The following is an 8,637-nucleotide window of genomic DNA, read 5'->3' as shown; positions in this document are numbered from 1 at the left end:
TGGGTAATGGAAAATTGGTAGTTTTGTGAGCTCTCAATTTGGCATTATAAGGGTAAGATTGATGGCTTTGGTTCTCAAAATAGCATGGTAACTTTAGCTCAAAGATTGTTGTTGAAATGTCTTCGGATGGGATTCAATTTATAGGCCAAGGGGTAGAGGGATGGAGGGCTTAGATGCAAGGATGGGGAGATGGTTAAGGAGGGCTAAGATGCACTCAAAGGGGAGCACATGGATTGTGCTTGTTTAGCACCAATGGGAAGGTGACACTTGTCACAAGGAGGATGAGTGTGAGAGGGTAGGGTAAAGGGTTGGTTAAAGGCATGATGAGTGGGGTTGAGTATGTAAGAGGGATGTAAGAGGAATGAGTGTGGAAGAGGGAAGAGTGTGGAAGATGGATGTAAGAGTCATGAGTGGGCTTGTAAGAGTCTTTTATGGTTTGTAAGAGCACTCGTGACTTGGTGGGTGGGATTTTTGAGGGGGGACTTTGGTTTGGTTTAGGAAAGTCTTAAACTTGTTTAGGGAATGTGACAACATTAAGGGGTGGATTAGGCTTGGGTTTAAGATTAGATTAGGAATGTTAGAGATGTGCAAGTGGATAGCATTAATGAGGGTGGGTGAGTTAGTGGCTAAGCTTGGTTAGTATGGGTGGATGGGGTGGATTAGGCTAAATGGAGGTTTAGGGATAGGTTAGGGGTTTTTAGATTTGAGGATTTTATTTATCAAATAGATTTATTTAATAAATGGGGATTTTTGGAATTAGATAGAAGAATAGGATTTAATTGATAAATAATAGGATATTTGATTTATCAATTAGGACTATAGATGATTAATTAAATTAATCGGCTAGGGGATGGAAAAGGATTAATTAAATAGGAATTTAATTAATGATGCCTTTAGAGATGGCTAAATTAGATTACCAAAGCTGTGTAATCAAATTTAGGTGTCTACATTTTTCCCCTCTTTGACATAGTGTTGAGACAACACTATTTCAAAGAAGTTTGAATGAAGACGACATGAGGAAGATGTTTTAGCAACAAGGTTGCCCCATTTTCAAATAAGAAGAGGAGAGACTAGACTTAGATGATGCCCCCTCAAGAAGGCGACAAAGAGAGAAATGAGGCTTGACGGCTTCTTGAAAAGCACAAGAAATCGAGACAAGAAGAGACATAGATTGGCCAAGAGGAGGGGTTGAATTAGCTCAAACTCTCACTACGGGAGAATGATAAAGAGAAATCAGATGCACAAGCTTAAGATTTTCCAGGATTGGGGGGGGATGAAGGAGCAAAGCGCTATAAAAAAAAGGAATCCAAGATAGAGGGATGGATGATGGGGATGATAAAGCTAATGCAACAGGATTCAAAGAGTCAAATTGGCAGAAGATGGGTTTCGGAGATCCCTAGGACTAGGATTGTGGATCGCAAAAGATGAGGCTTGGTGGATTGATTTGATTGGCAGATCCCTAAGACTAGGATTATGGATCCCTAAAGCTAAGCGTCAGGATTGATCCAAAGAGATACTGATGCATAAGCTGGGATAAGTGTTGGATATGGATGGGGGATAATGGAGATGAAGGGAATCCATTGAAGCTTTTTGAGCAGGGGGATACTTCAAAGAGAAGTACCACCATGTAGTTGAGCACTAGATTTGCTATAGGACTATTGGTTAATTACCAAGGTTACCAAGAACATCAAGGCCTTTTCACCAATCGTCCAAAGGACTCACGAACTGACTCGAAACAAACACGCAAGGATTGCCCCAGTATCACACATGAATCCCAGAGGAAGCAGCATGGAAACGACACTAGGTAACCCACAAGCACAAAAAGAAAACAAGCAAAAGACCTGATCAAGACCTTACGCTCTGATTGCTCCATTCGCAGCATACCAGGATATGGAAGATCGTGGCAACCTTGAGGAGGGAACAAAGAGATTGCTTGGAAAAGATATTTCAAGACCCAAAAGGGAAGATCCCAAATCAAAAGAAAGAAAAAATCCAAAAGAGAACTGTTTGCCAATGAGATGGGTAGAACGAGGTACTAACGGACCAAGATCAGACATGAGGAAAGCTATATCCTACAAGGACCTATCGAAGAGCACCTAAGCTAGTGGATTTGGATGAGTGATGCGTCTGGCAAGCTGAACTAAGAAGGATAACACTTTGGTGATTGAAAATCTAGCCAAAGCATGCATTGGAATAGCTAACCAAGGTGTGCGATGTGTGCAAGATGTTGACCAAGGAGGAACTGACGAAAGCTGGATAGATACAATGGTACTAAGCTAAAAAGGATGTACAAGCTGACGGACCAAGATATGTTACAAAAGTACAAGTTTGTTCATGTTTTGGTTTTTGTGAGATGGAAATTTTTGTGAAGGATGGGATGTCTATAATAGGTGATAGGTAGATAGGTAGATAGGTAGATGGTTTGCAAAAAGCTTAAGTGAAAATGGGGTTTTGTGTGTGCACGTGATAGTATACAAGCTAGGATACAAGATTATTTACAAGCTGGAATATGGTACAAACTTTGGACAAGATTCGGATATACAAGGTATGGTACAAGATTTAAAAGGTATAATACAAGCTTTGGTACAAGATTTTACAAGCTGAGGTACAAGATTTACAAGCTGTACAGGAGGTATTTACAAGCTCCATCAAAATTTGGATATTTGGTTGAAACACCAAGGGAACAAGCAGGTATTTTATGGGATGGTGGGTGGATGGATGAGGGATAGGATAGTGATAGATAATGGATTAGTCTTTAGTACACAAGGCGCCTGAATTACCAAGTTTTCACCAAGGTACCTATCCAAGGCACCTGAATTGCCAAGTTTTCACCATTGGACGCTTATTTCTCTTTACTATTTTTTTGTATTTTTCAAAAGCTAGGTATACCAAGGATCTTCAAGCATAGAACCTCTTGAGATGAATGATGTTATTAGGATCATTCAAGAGTTCCCCTTCTGGTGTAGATAACTTATAGGCTCCGGAGCCAAAGGATGCAGTCACAACATAAGGACTGAGCCATGTGGTTTCAAACTTGCCTTTCTTTTCTCAATTTGTTTAGACTTTCATGTTTTCTTTGCGGACCATGTCACCTGGCTGAAAGTTTCATGGGAGCACCTTTTTGTTGAAATTTCTTTTGAGATGAGTTTGGTAGACTGTGAGATGGTCATAGGCTTGTTGTCTCTTCTTGTCTAAGAGATCTAGCTGGGTGAGTCGAGCTACTCTGTATTCTTCATCTCAGATTTGCCCTCGCAAAGATATGCGTAGTGAGGAAAGTTCAACTTCTATAGGTAATATCACTTCGGCACCATAGACTAGGGAGTATGGATTTGTGCCTGTGGATGTATGGAAGGAGGTTTGATAGGCCCATAGAGCTAGATTTATTTGTAGGTGCCAATCGCAGCTGGAATCATTGACAACTTTCTTTAGGATTTTGAGGAGGGTTTTGTTACTTACCTCTGCCTGGCCATTACCTTGTGGGAAATATGGGCTAGAAAAGCGATGATGGATGCGGAGGGAAGTGCATAATTCTTCCATGTTGAGATTTTCAAAGTTACCTCCGTGGTCGGTGAGGATGGTGGATGAGATGCCAAAGCGGCAAACAATGTGGTACAAGATGAACTTGGAGACCTGAACTCCTGTAGCTGAGACTAGAGGGACTACTTCCACCCATTTAGTGAAATAGTTTGTAGCTGTTATTATCCATTTATGTCCATCAGATGAGAAAGGGGTGATAGTTCCAACTAGATCAATGCCCCAACAAGCGAAAGGCCAAGGTGGTGCAATAGGCTGTAGATCTTGTGCTGGAGTGTGCACAAGATTTGCATGCTACTGACATGGGACACACTTTCTGAAAAAGTCACAGGAGTCTTCTTCAATGGTAGGCCAATAGTAGCTTGCTCTAAGGATTTTTTGTGCTAGGACAATACCACTCGTGTGGGCACCGCAAAGTCCAGAGTGTACTTCTTTTAACATCATTGCAGCCTTGTTTTCATCTAAACATCAAGAGAGAGTATCGTGATAACCTTGACGATATAGGGTATTGGCTATGATAACATAGCGGGATGATTTTTGGATGAGGTTTTGGCATTGGGTACGTGTGAGGTGAGGGGATATGATACCATCGTTAAGGTAAGCGTGAATTTCATGGTACCAAGGGGATTGGGGACCAACCAAGATACAAACACGGTTTGAATCCTCATTCGCATAGGCGGGTGTGAGGAGTTGCTCGACTAAAAACTCATATTGTGTAGCTTCTTGCAAAATTTCCAAGAGCAACCCGATAGTGGCCATGGCATCTGCTGCCTTGTTCTACATTTGAGGCACTTGTGTAAACTGAAGCTTTGTAAAATGTTGGGTCAGATGATCAACTAGCTCTTTGTAGGGTAATAGCTTTTCATCTTTGGTTTGATATTCATTTAGGACTTGCTTGATGATGAGTTGAGAATCACCAAAGACTTGCAACTTAGTGATATTCCATTATGTAGCTATTTTTAATCTTGCTATAAGAGCTTCATATTTTGCTATATTGTTGGTGTTAGGGAATTGTAGCTTGAAGGCTTTTGGAATGTAATCTCCTTGAGGTGTAACCAACAATATTCCTACCCCTGATCCATGAGAGGTGTATGAGCCATCAAAATAAAGCTTCCATGGGGGCTGATCTTCAATTAGGCAAATATGCTCATCTGGAAATTCAGTGAGCAAAGGATATGCATCTACTAGAGGTGCATCAGCTAGGTGATCTGCTATAGCTTGCCCTTTGATTGCCTTTCTGTCCACATATTGGATGTCAAATTCACTAAGGAGCATAACCCATTTGGCCAAATGGCCTGTAAGTGCTATTCTGGAGAGCATATACTTGAGAGGGTCAATCTTGGAGACTAGTTGGATGGTATGACTTAGCATGTAGTGGCGAAGCTTTTGAGTTGAGAAAACAACTGCCAAACAAGCTTTTTCCATAGGAGTGTAATTGAGTTCATAACCAACTAGGTTTCTACTGATATAGTAGATGGCTCTCTCTCTGCTATAATCATCATGTTGTGCTACAAGTGCCCCTAGAGCAGTAGGTGTTGCTGATATATACAAGATCAAGGGACGACCAGGAACTGGTCGAACCAAGATAGGGGGATTGGTGAGATACTACTTGAGCTGGTCGAAGTTGCGCTAACATAAAGGGTCCCACTTGAAGTTCTCATCCTTCTTTAGTAAATGTGAAAATGGTGTACACTTATATGCAAGCTAGGAGATGAAGCGTCGGACGGGTTGAAGCTTTCCCTGAAGAGAGCAAAGCTGTTGCAGTGTCTGGGGAGGAGGCATGTCTAAGATAGCCTTGACCTTCTTGGGGTCGATCTCTATACCTCGTTTAGAAACTATGAAGCCCAGAAGCTTGCCAGATGTGACCCCAAAGACACACTTCTTGGGATTTAGCATGAGATGATATTGGGCTAGCCTATCAAAGACTTTCTCCAGGTCAGTGAGATGATCCATGAAGGTGTGAGATTTGACTAGGATATCATCCACATAATCCTCCAAAATGCTATGGATAAGATCATGAAAAATGGCTGTCATAACTCTTTGATAGGTAGCCCCAGCATTCTTTAGGCCAAAAGGCATCATGGTGTAGCAAAAGGTTCCCCAAGGGGTAGTGAATGTTGTCTTATGCTGATCCTCTTCTGCAATCTTGATCTGATTATACCCAAAAAATCCATCCATAAGGGACAGAATCTCATGTCCAGCTGTAAGATCTAAAATCATATCTATGTTGGGTAAGGGAAAATCATCTTTTGGGAAAGCTTTGTTTAGATCTCTAAAATCAGTGCAGATTCTGATGTCACCGGAAGGCTTGGTGATAGGGACCATGTTGGAGATCCACTCTGAGTAGTCGATAGGTTGGATAACCTTGTAGAACCAGAATCAGTATGCAAAGAACATTAACAAATAAAGTAAACATTCACAAACCAAAAACTAAATTCACATATATGCTTAGACTAAGAAAGAAAATAAGAAGTGCAAACCTCACAAGAGAAAACACTCCATGCTTTCTTGATTCTGTAGATGTGTCCTTTTGCTGTGGATGTATGCTCAAGATGCTCAAAAGTTGCTTCAATGGAGATGGGTAATGGCAAATTGGTAGCTTTGTGAGCAAAGAACATTAACAAATAAAGTAAACATTCACAAACCAAAAACTAAATTCACATATATGCTTAGACTAAGAAAAAAAATAAGAAGTGCAAACCTCACAAGAGAAAACACTCCATGCTTTCTTGATTCTATAGATGTGTCCTTTTGCTGTGGATGTATGCTCAAGATGCTCAAAAGTTGCTTCAATGGAGATGGGTAATGGCAAATTGGTAGCTTTGTGAGCTCTCAATTTGGCATTATAAGGGTATGGTTGATCGCTTTGGTTCTCAAAATATCATGGTAACTTTAGCTCAAAGATTGTTGATGAAATGGCTTGGGATGGGATTCAATTTATAGGCTAAGGGGTAAAGGGATGGAGGGCTTAGATGCAAGGATGGATGAAGGCTTAAGGAGGGCTAAGATGCACTCAAAGGGGAGCACATGGATTGTGCTTGTTTAGCACCAATGGGAAGGTGACACTTGTCACAAGGAGGAGGAGTGTGAGAGGGTAGGGTTAAGGGTTGGTTAAAGTCATGATGAGTGGGGTTGAGTATGTAAGAGGGATGTAAGAGGAATGAGTGTGGAAGAGGGAAGAGTGTGTAAGATGGATGTAAGAGTCATGAGTGGGCTTGTAAGAGTCTTTATGTTTTGTAAGAGCACTCATGACTTAGTGGTTAGGTTTTTTTGAGAGGAGACTTTGGTTTGGATTAGGAAAGTCTTAAACTTGTTTAAGGAATGTGACAACATTAGGGGGTGGATTAGGCTTGGGTTTAGGATTAGATTAGGGATGTTAGAGATGTGCAAGTGGATGGCATTAATGAGGGTGGGTGAGTTAGTGGCTAAGCTTGGTTAGTATGGGTGGATGGGGTGGATTAGGCTAAATGGAGGATTAGAGATAGGTTAGGGTTTTTTTGAATTTGAGGATTTCATTTATCAAATAGATTTATTTAATAAATGGGGATTTTTGGAATTAGATAGGAGAAAAGGATTTAATTGATAAATAATAGATTATTTGATTTATCAATTAGGACTATAGATGATTAATTAAATTAATCAACTAGGGGATGACAAAGGATTAATTAAATAGAAATTTAATAAATAATGCCTTTTTAGATAACTAAATAGGATTACTAAAATAGTGTAATCAAATTTAGGTGTCTACATTTTGCCCCTCTTTGACATAGTGTTGAGACAACACTATTTCAAAGAAGTTCGAATGAAGACGACACGAAGAAGATGTTTTAGCAACAAGGTTGCCCCAGTCTCGGATAAGAAGAGGAGAGACTAGACTTAGATGATGCCCCCTCAAGAAGGCGGCGGGGAGAGAAATGAGGCTCGATGACTTCTTGAAAAGTACAAGAAATTGAGATGAGCTGAGACGCAGGTTAGCAAAGAGAAGGGGCTGAATTAGCTCAAACTCTCACTACGGGAGAATGATAAAGGGAAATCAGAGGCACAATAGTAAAGCAAGCTTAAGACTTTCCAGGATTGGGGGGGGGGAGATGGAGGAGCAGAGCGCTATAAAAGGAATCCATTGAAGCTTTTTGAGCGGGGGGATACTTCAAAGAGAAGTACCACCATGTAGTTGAGCACTAGATTTTCTATAGGACTGTTGGTTAATTGCCAAGGTTACCAAGAACATCAAGGCCTTTTCACCAATCGTCCAGAGGACTGACGAACTGACTCAAAACAAACACACAAGGATTGCCCCAGTATCACACATGAATCCCAGAGGAGGCAGCGTGGAAATGACACTAGGTAACCCACAAGCAGAAAAAGAAAGCAAGCAAAAGACCTGATCAAGACCTTACGCTCTAATTGCCCCATTCGCAGCATACCATGATATGGAAGATCATGGCAACCTTGAGGAGGGAACAAGGAGATTGCTTGGAAAAGATATTTCAAGACCCAAAAGGGAAGATCCCAAATCAAAAGAAAGTGAAAATCCAAAAGAGAACTATTTGCCAATGAGATGGGTAAGACGAGGTACTAACGGACCAAGATCAGACATGAGGAAAGCTATATCCTGCAAAAATTTATCAGAGAGCACCTAAGCTGATGGATCTGGATGAGTGATGTGTCTGGCAAGCTGAACTAAGAAGGATAACACTTTGGTGATAGGAGATCTAGCTAAAGGATGCATTGGAATATCTAACCAAGGTGTGCAATGTGTGCAAGATGTTGACCAAGGATGAACTAACATGAAAGCCGGATAGATACAATGATACTAAGCTAAAGAGGATGTATAAGCTGACAGACCAAGATATGTTACAAATGTACAAGTTTGTTCATGTTTTGTTTTTTTGTGAGATGGAAATTTTTGTGAAGGATGGGATGTCTATAATAGTTGATAGGTGGACAGGTAGATGGTTTGTGAAAAGCTTAAGGAAAATGGGATTCTGTGTGTGCATGTGATAGGATACGGGCTAGGGTACAAGATTATTTACAAGCTGGAATATGGTACAAGCTTTGGACAAGATTTGGATATATACAAGGTATGGTACAAGATTTACAAGG

This window comes from Cupressus sempervirens, chromosome 3 (assembly GCF_028749045.1).
Source record: "Cupressus sempervirens isolate cs-2001-9-10 chromosome 3, ASM2874904v1, whole genome shotgun sequence".
Lineage (NCBI taxonomy): Eukaryota > Viridiplantae > Streptophyta > Pinopsida > Cupressales > Cupressaceae > Cupressus > Cupressus sempervirens.
This window is presented reverse-complemented; position numbering follows the sequence as displayed.